This window comes from Macadamia integrifolia, chromosome 7 (assembly GCF_013358625.1).
Source record: "Macadamia integrifolia cultivar HAES 741 chromosome 7, SCU_Mint_v3, whole genome shotgun sequence".
Lineage (NCBI taxonomy): Eukaryota > Viridiplantae > Streptophyta > Magnoliopsida > Proteales > Proteaceae > Macadamia > Macadamia integrifolia.
In genome coordinates this window covers 25,369,608-25,384,607 of record NC_056563.1, presented here as the reverse complement: position 1 = coordinate 25,384,607, position 15,000 = coordinate 25,369,608, and the positions used below count along the sequence as shown (strand labels likewise).

The 15,000-nt window shown below is 39.7% G+C and overlaps 1 pseudogene; it reads right to left on the bottom strand.

Annotated features, from left to right (window-relative positions):
- Positions 1-6,976: 6,976 nt before the first annotated feature.
- Positions 6,977-11,510, bottom strand: LOC122083215 (annotated as a pseudogene).
- Between the last annotated feature and the right edge of the window lie 3,490 nt (positions 11,511-15,000).

Below are 15,000 nucleotides of genomic sequence, written 5' to 3'. Positions count from 1 at the left end.
AAAAAAAAAAAAAAAAAAAAGGTTTTTTATTCATTTCTTGTATTAGATGTGAAAATGATTTCTCTGCTTAGGCCATTTGGGTTTGCCTGTCCCGTTTGCTCAGTTGTCCGGGTGAGTTGGCAATTACGTAGCCAACGTCCGTGAGTGAGTGAAGACTGAGGAGCCAAGGGACATGGGCTCATGGACCTGTCTAGGTTAGGATAGGGTCCCACTGCAACCAGGCCAAAGGCTGTTCTTGTCTTTTCCCTAGCGGACAGTTTTATCTACCACTGATCTCAGAAGAAAGTCGTCTGTTTTTGGATTCTTCTCTGCGTTTTCCATCCCAAATCCCAACTCCATCTCCTTCGTCTTTCTACAATGTTTTTTAATTTTGTGTGCTTCTCTCGAGGTCATTTCAGGAAGAAGCTCGCCATCATCTTTAATATCCACTGATCCATCTGGAAAGACGGTTCCCTTGTGGGCCGCACCCTAAACACCTCCGGTAGGAAAAGCTACCATTTCTAAAGGCCGTCCGATCCGATTTACTTGTGACCATTTTGGTGACATTTATCGAGAAAGATTTTCGTGATTTTTTTATGGGAAAGTGTTTCTTGATGGGGAGTATGATTCTCAACTATGCATCGGTCCGATTGGAATACACACAAATGAGCATCATAAGGTCATCATTTAGGGTCTGTTTGATAACGTAATCAAAAACGTATTTCTGTGTTTTTTTGTTCTTAGAAATAAAGAAACGGCATAAATACCGTTTGGTAAAAGTGTTCTGTTTCACTTGTTTCTTGAAACATAAATTGAAATTTATAACAATTTATGCTTCAAGAAACATAAATGACAAAACAAGTTTTACTTGTTTCGCTTGTTTCTCGAAACAAAAAAGAGGCACAATTCCACAATCGACTGACACACCAACTTAAAAATCTATGAAAATTTATGTTGTTCATTCGAAGATCGACACCCCCCTTCCTCTTCAAATGTTGAAGCTTCACTGCTTCTCCTGCGTACCCGACCACGGGGAGCTCTGCAAATACAGCCCTTCTTCATCTCGTTGGTGGAACACCAACCACGATCGTCACCCTCTTCAACAGTACGCCTCCCTTCTCCTTCGCCTGCGAAGAACGCAAGGAGCGGCAGAGATTGAACCTCCTCTGTCTCTGAAACCATACGAATCCTTCCCCATCTTCATCTCGTGAACCCTAGACTGGTCGAACGCAAGGAGTTTAGTCCCTTTGACCGTTACTCACATCCTCTTAACAGCAACTGAACATTTGCGGACTGGAGTCACAGGATACGGAGTGAGAGGTTTAGTTTAGTTTAGTTGGAAGCTCTTCCAATGGCGGTTGCGCTCTCTACAGCCCCTCACGCATTGCAAAAACGACGTTCACCCTCGATATCACACTCGAAACACATTCAATGCCAACATCTTTCATTACCTCGAACGGCGACGACTGCCTATAGCAGAAGGACAGATCGACGGCCAGGAACTCAACATTTCGGAACATCTAATTGGTCGTTCGAAGAAATAATGCAAGAGGCTCTTAATGTGTTGGAGCTCATGGAAGCCCAAGGCATGGAACCAAAGGCCAGCTTGTTTTGCATTCTTCTCAAGAGCTGTGCGGACACTGAGAATTTCGAATTTTGGAAAACAATTCACAGCAAAATTGTTGGCACCCAACTGGAAAATGACATTTTCGTGGTGAATAATCTGATTAATTTGTATTCGAAATGCAGGAGTCTGAAAACCACACGCAGGTTGTTAGACAAAATGCCTATTAGAAATGCGGTCTCTTGGACTAGCATAATTTCCATGTATAGTCAGTCGGGCTTTCCTGAAGAAGCTCTAAAGATGTACAGTTTGATGATATCGGATGGAAATATCAAGCCCAATGCGTTCACTTATATCGTAGCATTGAATTCTTGTGCAAAGACGGGGAATTTAGAGATGGGTATCGGGATTCATGAGGATATCGTGAGGGGCAGATGCGAGAGCGAGAGCGAGAGGATATCAGAAATGTTCCCAGAAATAGAATTTATCAAACACCTTCTTACCCGTTTCTGTTTCCAGAAACAATAATTATCAAACACCCTTCTTTCCTGTTTCTGGAAACAGAAAACAACAATTTCTGTTTCTGCCGTTTCTTGAAACATAAACGGCAGAAACGTTATCAAACGGGCACTTAGTATTTCATGGATAAGACGATCATTTTGTTGCTATCCGTTTTGGTGTACAAGCTGCGCTCTTCCATATAATTTTGTTTTTTAATAGTTTAGGAGTTTACAATTTTGGCCTATTAAGTTGAAGTCTTTTTTTTTCTTTCCAATCTATTCACAAATTTAATGAGGCCCATGCTTCGGATGTCAATTGGTTCAATTTAAAATTCAAAATGTATAAATGAAAATATAAGTCAAACCAAACACAATAGTTTTCACAAATTTAAACCAAAATCGATTCGAATTGAATTGATTTTATTTTATTTGATCCTATTTAATTTTCTTTCTTCAGTTTTATACGATTCATACAGAGTCAATAATTTAGTTTAATTTATTCAGTTCATTTCTTTCATTTATTCAAAACTTAGGAATATCTCTTGTTGGCCTTATAGAAGCAAGAAATTGAAGGCGAAACAAATAGAAATGCAGAACTATAAAAGATAAGTGGGGAGAGTTGATAGTAAAAGCCGAAGGTAGAAAAGCCGAAGAAAAAATTGAAATTTGAGCACTTTCAGTTTAGCCTTAGGTTTGGTTCCGGTTTGATTTATAATAGTTACACTACATTCGATTTGGTTCAAATTGATGGCTTTCAGCCTAAACCAAAGTCAAATCGAACCAAATGAAATTTCAATTCCAAAACCAAAATCGAACTGTATTTTTTTGATTTGATTTTAGATGGTTGGTTTCGGTTCCTCAAACCACGTAGGAGAGAGGTGTAGAAACACCTGTTACCAAACATTATTCTACCCTACAAAATCACTCAATCGAAAATGAGTCATAAAATGTTACTTCTAGTTCAGAATTACTCTCATAGTACATAATGTTGTTGAAGAAGACTGAGATAGATGCGATATTTATAAAAGACGACACACATATATGTAAATTTTCATCTCAAAAGACCAATCTGATAAGAGAATGTGTTAGCATGTATATGAGAAAAAGGATCGCCCTATTCAAAATCAATGTATAACCAATACAACAAACAAGTTGCTGACCGCAAATGTCCCTCTCAATTTGCGAATATGCTGATCGTATTTTCTTCTACAGTTGAACTTATAGAATGTTTGTATTGGGATTGCGGGCGTGTCAGAGTCATATAGACTCAAGATAATGTTTCTGACTTCTAATCAGGAGATGTGAGCACTCCTTTTGCCTCGATCACTTCAATGACTTTTAATGTTCTTTGCATAAACGTGATGTCGATATTAAAAAAGATAAAGATAAATGATAGTAACTCATAGATAATGGGAAATGTAATATGCTATTGTAATCTGTTGTCTTTTTTGATATTCAACATATCATAAACATGATACATTGTCTTTGTTGATGTTTAATATATTAGAGACGTGTCATGTTCTTAGTGGGATAGTTATTGAAATTACACTTCCTTAATTGGTTGTGATGAGGGTGTTTCTTCCCAACCACGGCACGGGCAGGGATCGTCCTGACCAATGCTGCACCTCGGCCCTCCATCAGGCCGTGCTACCGCCTCGGCATCCCATCAGGCCGTGCCGCCACCTCGGCCCTCCAATAGGTCATGTCGCCACCTCGGCCCTCCATCAAGCCGTGCTGCCACCTCGATAGCTCATTAGGTGCTTCCACCTCGATTCTCAATCAGGTCGTGCTGCTATCTCGGCCTCCATCAGGTCGTGCTGCCACCTCGATCCTCCATCAGGCCATGCTGCCACCTCGGCCCTCCATCAGGCCATGCTGCCACCTCGGCCCTCCATCAGGCCGTGCTACCACCTCGCCATCTCATCATAGCGTACTACCACCTCGGCCCCCATCAAGCCGGGCTTCCACCTCGGTATCTCATCAGGCCATGCTACTGCCTCAGCCCTCCATCAGGCCGTGCCGCCACCTCGGCCCTCCATTAGGCCATGCTGTCACCACGGCCCTCAATCAGGCCATCTTGCCACATTGGCCTTCCATCATGTCGTGCTGCCAGTCACCTCGGCTCGATCAACCTATCACCTCGGCTCGGCACAGTCAAGTAAGGCATCCAAAAACGTGCACACATCCACTCCTACATTCAAGGGATGTGATCCCTGATCACGGGGGCAAGACTCTATCCACTACACGTCATCAGAGGCATCCACCCCTCTCACGACTTGCACCTCCGAGATCAATGGTGAATATTCCCAAAATATGCCCTGGAACCCAGAATATTCCTAGAATCACAGTGCCACTTCCCTCAATGACTCTACGCCTAAACAAGACTCTCCACAAAACGCCCTTCATTCTCTCTCCATCATCAGCCTATAAATACCAAGGTAAGCTTCCATCATGGGGAATGGATCAATCACTTGTTTTACTGGAAAAGCTCTCTTGAGCATCTGCTGTGAAAAGATTTGACTTAAGCATCGGAGAGTCCCCCGTCGGGTTAGCTCGGCTCTCCCCTATCATCTCTTATGTGTAGGTCGGCCAAAGCACTAGAAACTGCAGGGAAGATCATCCGATCAATTTTTGCCGTATCAGGTTGTAACCATTTAGGCCGCATGTTTATAACTTTACTGCAATTAAACCACGTTTGTACGAATTATGTTGATTGACAATCGGACAAGTTGGTTAAAAAGTCAAAATTGATTAACTGACCGTAAAAAATCAATCGAGGTTAGCTGACCATAAAATGTCACAATCAGTCAATTGATCGTAATTATAATTGATCAAGTTTCTCATTGTCGATCTAGTTGACTAAAAATTTTACTTGAAACCAACTCATGTTGTTATGAATTTTAAAACGATCAGTTTTTTAATATAGGTTCCTTGTCATTCGATTGGTTAATTGCCTTATATATTGATCTTAGATCTCTTATTCATAGAATTTCCAGATTATGATACCAACACAAGTCTAAGCATTCATTCCTCACCCTCCCCAACCAACGCTGAATCTGATGAAAGTGATTTAAATTGTAGAATCTAAGAATTAAGAACAATGCATTGCGTATTAATACAAGTGTGAGTGATTTGGAGAATAAGAACTTTTCGAGTAGACGAAAGTACAGATTCTACCTTAGAGGAGAACAACTGATTGTATCAGGTCACGTGCTCACAACTCAAGCCTCCCTAGGGAAGAATTAAGGGTACTTTTAGCAGCAGGAGGTATTACAGCCCTATATCATTACAATGCCTCCTCGAGAAGCTGGTATAAAAGACAAGGGCTGAATGGTGAAGACCTGAGACAGATTTCCTATAGTTTTTAAGGCTCTATTCTTTCCTTTTCCTATAGGCAAAGCTAAGAACCTTTCCCGGGAGAGATGGGAAGTGATGGGACACAAAGGAGAGATGTAATGGGATGAGTTGGAAGTGTTTCAACTATACAATGATGAAAGATTCCCTTTGAGGCTTCGATGATAGATGTGATGAATGATATATGATTCCCTTTTGATGATGGACAGTTGGATTTGTGAGAAAATGGTCCCCAGTCTCAATGGGGGCACGGACAAGTACAACATGTAACAGTCTGAGGTCTTGCTTTGCCTGTCTTCGTCATGACAATCTGTCCACGTTTGGGCCTAAGTAGGGTGCAGACTATACATAGGCCCAGGTCAGACCAACGCCACATTTTGGCCTGGTATTCGGGCCCATCCACACCACTACACCAAAGCCTATGAGGAAAGGTAGGAGTGAGCTTGTCCAGTTGTCCATTTGTCCATGGATCCTTTCCATTGGCGATAGAGAGTTGAGAGGAGCCGCGCCCTAAGCATCAACGAATTGGTATCGATGAGAATAAAGTTTTGTAATTTTGCCCCGCGGGGAAGTGGTACTTTTACATTAGATAGGATTCCTTTTCATGGCATTTTTTCCTCGAGATGTGTGTCCATGTCCTCCCTATCGTAGGATCAATCTTTTTAATCCCGGTCTCTATGGAGAGAAGTCGAACCCTTTTTACACTCTGCTATGTTGAGACGTTGGGTAACAAGACTAAATAGCATTCTTTCCCCCTCTCCCTTTTGTTGAAAAAAAAAAAAAACTGGATTTTATTGAATTGTTATTACATTTAACCTTTTTCATGAACTAAAAAATATTAGGGGAGTTCTATTATAAAATAAAAAATAAATAAGTATTTTTTTATCCAAACCAATGAGGTTGGTGGCCTAATGGTAAAAATGCCTTTAATCCATCACTGCTCAAGTCGACTGATTAATTGATCATGCAAAAATGCCACTGGTCACTTGTCACAGTCATCAAAATCGTGTGCATTGCATATTGTGTCCTAAGCACAATCCCAACGTCCCAACATAAGCATGTCTTAGCTTTCTATCATTGTTTTGGACTGCAAACCCAAATTCGATAAACTCTCTACCACGTTAATAGAAATAGGTAAGTTCTTCGTATGCAAAATTCTACCTCTTATTTTTCTATTAGATGAATAATGAGAGATTTCTCTAAAATAGAACGAGTTTTATGGAATAAGGCTCGTATGAAGGCAAATGTGTCTCCCCCTCGTAAGTGAAAACCAAGGGGGAATGGAGCCATTAGAATTGGAACTTTAAGAACCATCCCGATTACCCAAAACCTTCCCAAATGATGCCGTTACTTTGGGTGTGACAGTGCAAGACTTATAATCAATCCTTCCTTTCATTATGAAACTTTAGTATTAATTCATTTTAAGTACACAAAATTTAAAACAGTTTCTTTTCGTTACATTTTAGATTGCCAAGCACAAGAGAAAAGAGGATGAAAAAGGGCCTTCAGTAGGTGGGTTATATAGTACTGGACTGATTTAATTACCATTGCGTTGACAGACAGAGTTGATGGGCTAGTATCAATTAGACTCGAATGGCTAATAAGTTTTGAGGTCGATAAGAACCCCAGCCACAGACCCACATGCAGCAACTATAGTGATAAAGAGACAAGCGAGACTCAGTATCTGAAGTACAAGCCATTGACTTGTCCATCTTCCTATCTTCTTCTCTGCAATAAATATCTCAATTGGGAAGTAAACAGTTAATGGCCAGAACCCAAGTGCTCCCAGTATTCCCACTACATCATTGAAGAAAGGTAGAAGCATGGCTATAGCTGTAGTTGCCATAACAAAGATTGTCCTCCATATTAGACGGAAAAGATTGAGTTCAACTGAACCATAGAAAGGAATTGGTATCTCATATTCCTTTCCAATGAAATTGCTAGTTGGCCATTTGTTTTCACTCCATTTCTCCACAAATGCAAACAGAGGCTGGCAATATACCTGCAAATTTAATAACTGTGTTAGCTAATCAACCAAGTGAAGTATATATTAGCATTAATCCACCTAGAGTCTCTTTAATTTGAATGTGCTCCATGGCCAAGAATGGGAGGGGTTTTAGTCCCATATTGGTCGGGTAGTGTTTCTGTCGGCCTTATGACTTTGGAAGTAAGGGTGTCAATAGGTCGGTCTGAGTAGGTTTTGGTCGGGCCCTAGTCGGTCCCATCTACTTTAGGATCCTGCACCATGAGTAGTCCATGTAAGTAATTGATCATCATAGGCTAGGCAAGGTCCCATTTATAAATGGGCAATCTTTAATCAGTCTAAGCCGGTTTTAGATGAGCTACGAAACCATTTATCACTCTTAGGGGGTTGGGCATGGCCAAATATTATTCAGTCTGGGCTTGAGCCTGACACATTTAATAAATGGTCCGGACCGATCTCAAGTTTTCCTAGTCAAGCTAATGGGTGAGGGCCTAGAATTAACACATTTACTTGGGAAGGGTCCTCCACCCTCAAGCTCGAACATTTGGATTGGATTCAATTAACTGGTATCAGAATAGGTTGTTAAGTTTGTCTCGAATTCTTGACCTGTTTTGAAAATTGACTCACTCCAACATATTTTGGTGGCTACCCGAATGAGAAGTTTTTTGAGATCTGTGATGGAAGCAGAGGGATCAACACGGGACTTGGAGTATATAATGTACTATCATCTTGTTGAGCATTGTCATTATAATTTGGGGGTTTTTCGAGCTATGGTTTCAGGGCGAGTTTTCTCGCTGCTGTTTGTGTATAATCTCTCTTCTGCATAGTGAAACATCTTCTTATTCGCCCGAGGACATAGCACATCACATCCCTTGAAAACATAAAACTTAATTACCTGATATGCTCCAGTCGTATGCACCACAATTGCAATATTGGCAATGTCAAGAATCCAGTAGGCACTGAAGTATCCAAAACCAGTAAGAAGATTTCCTGGTGCTTTGTCTCCAAATGCAGCATAGCCCATGCATCCACAGAGCATATAGAACACTGTAGTCACAGTGATACCGATAGAGGTAGCCTTTCTCATGGTTTTATACTCTGCTGGAGGAGATTTCTGCTGGAGGAGATTTTACCGTATCCTGCAAACAATTTTTTTAGTGTTTCTGTTGTTAATAATACTTTGTTTCAATTTAGAGAGAGACTTTATAACAGAAGTACCTGAATCTCAATGAGAATGAAGCAAAGGCAATAGCTACAAGAGCTTGCACAGTTCTCCACATTTTCTGCATTGGGGTTACTCCTATGCTTGCATCCCCTATGCTAACTCCCATCGAGCTTCCTTTAAAGCTCCCATTCTCTGCAAAAACATCATTTGTTTGAGTTCAAGTAACCATATAGTTACTCCTAAATATCAATTTTTTTTGGGCTAAAGATGGGTATCAGGCCTTCGGCCTGACTAATCCTGCGGGCTTATACAGACCCCATAATCTCATGGACAAGGTCATAGCGGGGTTGAATGAGAACCATTAAACCTTCACTGAATGCAGTGAAAAATACTAAACATCTCGTGTGAGTGAACCCAAGGAAGTGAAAAGAGTCGAACTTAGAACCACACGCTTCCTGAGGCGAAGCAAAGGTCCCTTGCCAATTCGACTGCCCCCCTTAGGGTTTCTCCCAAAAATCTTTCAATTTGTTATTCACCCAAAAAACAAAAAAAGTAACCATATAGTTAAGATTAAAATTATTACTATATCTTCTTAATTGCCTTGGCTGTACTTACCTGCGGTCTTAGTTATGCCAAGACCAAGGCCGATTGCAGAGTAAGCGAAAGACATGACTGCTGCAACTATGGATAGCCACCATAGTTGATCAAAATCTGGGATCTGAGAAAGGATCACTTCAATAATTTCGAATCCGATCATGTGCCAGTTGCTTGACATTTTACATGGATCGTTGCCTCTAGTCTTGTGAATACAACTAGACTTTTTTATTGCCCTGTGAATGAAGAATATTAAGAAAGATTTTAGTAAAGAAGCTCCGCACTTAGGCTCGACTTAAAAACGCAAGGGTCTAAGAACATAAGCCACAAAACCAAGCATGTAAACCCTTGCAAGCAACAAACTCACCAGGATGCAATAACGATTTTAAAAATAAGGGTCAGGGAGGGACCACACAAATGTTTGTTGTGCACATTGTCCTGGCCAATGATTGCACGATAGTTGATCACTGGGCATGTCAATGTAGACAACAGCCCACCCTTGCACGCATATGATGGCAAGCCATGGAACACAAAGGGGTGGAGATGCGTGGCTATGGCCATGCTTGCAAAGTAGCACTAGGCCACGACCGCACAAGGTAGGAAGCCAAACATGCCCAGCTAGCTGCCCACAGTGCCTGGGATGAAAAGGGAATAATCATTGGGCCAACGCGCCATTTACGTGTATAAGGCGGGGAATAAATGGGTTTAAACTCACATCATACTTATTGAAGCTGCAATTGTGTAGCCTATAACGCCAAACAAATTCAAATATTGACTTGTTCCACAAACTGTCACTTTTCGCCCCCTGCATACAGTAGATATATATGTTATCTAAGATCACATTAATACTAAAAAACAATTTGTTTATAATAATCCGTTCTATACGACTGTAGGGTTAGTATGAATAAAGACTAATCAAACTGAAGGCCTAGATACCATTCTCTGAAAAATAATGGAGATGTATGTGTATCTAAATTGGATTTGACAGCGTCCATGTAGGTGTAGTTTCTGGATCCAGTGAGGAAAATAATCCTCTGTTTTTCTCATCCCTGTTTTTCCTTGTTTTGCTACCTACAGAACGCGACACGTGGACAACTTTAAGACCAACGCACTGGATGTAATAATCATCACTCAATCTTGACCGTTGGTCTCCTTATTGTCCACGTGTTGCGTTCTGCAGGTAGCAAAACAAGGAAAAACATGAATAGGAAAAACAGAGGATTTTGATCCATCCAGTGAAAGGGTTGCCGGACCTGTAGCACTGAGAGAGTAGGTTGGAAGTGTAGAAGGTGACTCAGGCAAAAAGGATCATCACAATGGGGCCTGCCACTCAACCAAGCTGCGCCACCTCCCATGCCAATGACAGAACCTCTGACCCTATCACTGCTGTGATTATGTGTGAAGTCGCAGTCCAAACAGTGCCTGCACTACCACGAACCATCATCACAAAACAAGAAATCAGAGGTTACATCTAACTACAGGTAATTAAGTTATCCCTACAGAAAAATGGAAAAGCCATGTCCTGCTAGTTTCTGCCCTTACTCGGGTAATTGATTCTATAAGTAGCCCAGTGGGTAACTGACTGCGCCTGGCCCCATTGTTATCCTTTCAGTTCTCCAAAATTCCATTTTCCCAAAAAAGAAATTCCCCCCTCCCCCAACCCCTTCCTGCACTCACTTCACTACACACATGAGAGTTGTTCGATGAGTTTTTACCAATTGGGGCTTTTGTAGGGCCCACAAATGGTTCTCAGACTTAGCTGGAGTTTTTGTGCCAAGATGGGCCACCATAGAGGGAGATTGAGTGCTGGATGGGGGCGTGGGTGGAATCTGGGAACGAAATTTAGCTGCTACCCAGGTTGCAGACAAGCAATCAAAGAAATGAAATCTTATAGGGCATTTGGAAATTACAAAAACCAAAGAGATTATGTGACCACTGCACCAACCAGGGGCAGGGTGGTCTTTTCGGTAACTAATAGTCAAACTGTGCAATCTGAGCTGGCGTGGTTGAGTTTTAGAAACGGATTAATTAATTAATTACCTGAACGCTTCAAGCGGCCATCATCGTCGAATCACTTGGAATAACCAGGCTGAGAGTTGATGGGTTCAGTTTCGCTGATGTTGATGGGCTTGGGCTTGGTTATTGATTGGACTTCTATTTGCAGGTATTTCCTCGTGTCTCGGCTTTCTTCCATCTAACGTATAAAGGAAGCACAAGAGAGAACAAAAATTATAAAAGAAGAAGAGGAAGAAGAATCAACACAAACATGTTCTCATTAATTAAACGTGAGAAGAAACAGAATAAAGATCCAAACGATCTTACTGTGCCTTGATGGATTCTGCTTGGAAGTGTTCGACTTCTTGAAAACATGGCTTCCACTCGCGAAGATGGATATATATATACAGAGAGAGAGAGCGAGAGAGAGAGAGAGAGAGAGAGAGAGAGGTAATGGGAGTTACAGGTAGCCATCCTGAGAATGTTCTTGTTAGGAGATAGGGACTTGAGACTGGAGTTGTTGTGGGGCTTTTTTTGGGCACACCTGGGGACTAGGGTTACACTTCCAGGAGTCTTCGCACGAGTCAAAGGCTGAGCCATCTCATATTCCCAATTTGCAACTCGTGAAGCACATTAAGGTCTCCCCTCAGCCCTTTCATGGTAGTTGCTCACTGTTGATAGTGGAAAAATGCTTGCTGACTCTTCCCCCACAATCCACAGGAACAGCCCAAGAGTAGTGATTACCTCATATCTCTCTCTGTCTCCATCGCTGCCTCCTTGGTTGTTAGGAAGGAAATAACAAAGCTTGTTGGAGGTTTATTTGGGTTTGAGTTTGAACCTCATGAACTGGTCCATTACTTCACTTAACTGAAAAGTATAACTGGCCAGTTAAAACTCAGAAACCAGCTGAACTAAAACCAACCCCCCTCCACACCTACCCCCCCCCCCCTCCCCTCCCCTCCCCGGCGCCCCCTATTCTGGTGGTTCGATATCCGGGTCAGCTTTTGAAACAGTTAGTATTAGGAGTACAATGTCTTGCATTCCTTCCCTTGCGTTTGTGGGCTGATTCCAAAAGATTTTTAAAAGAAATTTATTGTGTTATTGGGACCTTTTAACTGGTGAACGGGATGTTCACGTACGAGAATATTTTCATACACTCCTGATCCTTGGATATAAAATCTATTAAATGAAGAGAAAAAAATTGATTTTATATTCACGGATCAAGATCGTTCTTGTACATTCTCATACGTAAACCTGATCCACTCTCTTTTAACTGCCCCCTCATTTGTAGCTGGGGTTTTGCCGAACTAGTGGTGTTCGACGTGGAGGATATTTTTTTAGGAATGTATGGGTATTTTGGTTATGTGCATCTATTTAGGTTTACCAATTGTAAAGATTTTTTTTTTTTTTTTAGGTAAGTGTAAAGTTGATATCTTTTATGTAATTCGAGAGAAATGTGAGGCCAAATTGGCTAGACTAAGGAGAGAGCCCGACCAAGCCCCTAAAGAAAAGGGCCACAACCCCCAAACTAAAATAGAAAGAATGACATAAGAAAAATTAGGGGAGGGGTAAACAGATGAAGATGAAGGAAGATACAATAAAACTAACGGGGAGGAGAGAAGAGATGTAGATCCCAAGAAAATGTCAAGAATCGATTTCTATTTGTATCCAAACAAATAATGTAATTGTGAAGAATTTTATTTTTCATATCAAGATTAATCAAGACTATAACTTTATTCTTCATTGATAGTAAAACATACCTTATCTCATCTCATCTCATCTCATCTCATCATGACTGTAACGTAATTTTTTGCATTTTATAACTTCTTTACCAACTCGTTTTTCTCAGCATAGTTTTAGGTTTTCTTATATAGCTGTCAGATTATATATAATTCACACATGTATCCTGAAAGCAATACTAAAAGAGAAGGATTCTCATATTTATCTCAACTTGAGGTGGCATCATTTCTAAGAAGATATTTTATGTTTTGGAGCTACCGGAAAAGAATGATCGAGTTGGGGGAATGGAGAGATGAGTAACCCCACTCTCCAGTGTAAGGACGGATAGACTAGTACCACTCTCAAGTCTCAACTACCTGTATAAGGCTATAACTAGCACGCGCCTATTACAATTGGAACATCTCAGCTTGTGCCACGTACGTGTTATCAATAAAAATCTACTCGATATTTGATCAATATTTTGGGTTTTCCTAAGGGGACTCAATTTCTTCTCACCATGGAGAAGAAAGTATCACTTCAACCATGAATCTTAAGATTTGATCCTTGATTGAATAGGTGGGAATTAATGAGGACATTTACCCTTCATAGAATGTTCTGTTCTTTTAATGAAATTTTCTTCTTCTCATAAATTAAAAAAAAAAAAAAAAGTAAAAATAATCTACTTGATATTGGTCGATAATTTGGATTTAAAAATTTTATGACAAATCAAGGCACAATTGTAAAAGATTCCATCTTAGGAGACTAGTTTTGCTATGTAGAATTCATTTAGCCATTTAGATATATCACATGAGAAAATTCATTGGTCTATCTCAACCCATATTGTATATTATTCTTACAATAGTTTTTACAATGATTCCTATGTCGCAATTAACCCTGCGTGCATAAAAATTAATTGTTGAAAAAATAAATAAAAATGAGATGTGGAGCTAGAGCTTGTATTACAGTATAAGTCAACCCAAGATTTAGATAATAATATTCTACCAATAACAATAATAATAATAATAATAATAATAATAATAATAATAATAATAATAATAATAATAATAATAATAATAATAATAATAATAATAATAATAATAATAATAATAATAATAATATGAACACTTTAAATTTTTGCCTCATCAAATACTACTATCACATATAGAGTTTCCAACTGCTTACACTAGGTCACCGTTTGACAATGTTTCGTATTTATGTTTTCTTGTTTCTAGAAATAGAGAAACAAGCTAAAAAGCGTTTGATAAAGTTGTTTCGTTTCACCCGTTTCTAGAAATATAAATCAAAATTTATGCATATTTACAATTCTATAAATGATTTTAACGAAACAAATTGATTTTGAGAGAAAAGAAAGGCTGTTGTGCTTGATAAATGTGTCAACTATTTAAGCCTAAAAAAAGGCAACCGAACCCTATTTCCTTTTTGGGTATCTGATGATATTATTGGGTTTTTTTATTGATATTATGTCTGCAAAAAACGTTTCAAAAAATAGATTTATCAAACACCAAAAAATCAATTTTTATTTTTTAAAACATGAAAAATCATTCCTATTATTTTTAGACATAAAAACAACAAAAATGTTATCAGACAATGCCTAGGATCAGCTCCTTCTCCAATTTAGTTTTAAAGAAATGGAAACAGTGAGAAAGTGGGTTAAACCTTGATTCCAAATCGTGAGGAATCTTCATGATGATTCTGTTTGCTACGTACAAAGCAGTAAAAGGGCTAAGTGATTTCCACAATTTGGGATATGATAATGACCCTACACAGTACATCCACTACACACCACCCACCTGTACAGTGTCAGTCTCTATGATTTTTATTTTTTTTGTTAGATTCCACGTAGGTTTGGAATCGGTTGGATCGAATCGGTCATACGTCATGAATTGATCTAACCAGCTGGAGTCAGTATGTGTCTTGAATTGGTTTAACCGGTTGGACTCAGTATGTGTAGAATTGAGTTTATTTGGATTTAGTCCCGATTGATTCCAGATTGACTCGACCATGCAACCAATTCTAAAGTCTAAACTGGGTTTTAAAAATATTACTTGTAATGGTTACCTTTTTGTTTATAGGAAAGTTTTCTTCACCTATGGGATCTCTTCATGACCCATCACTATGATCTCAT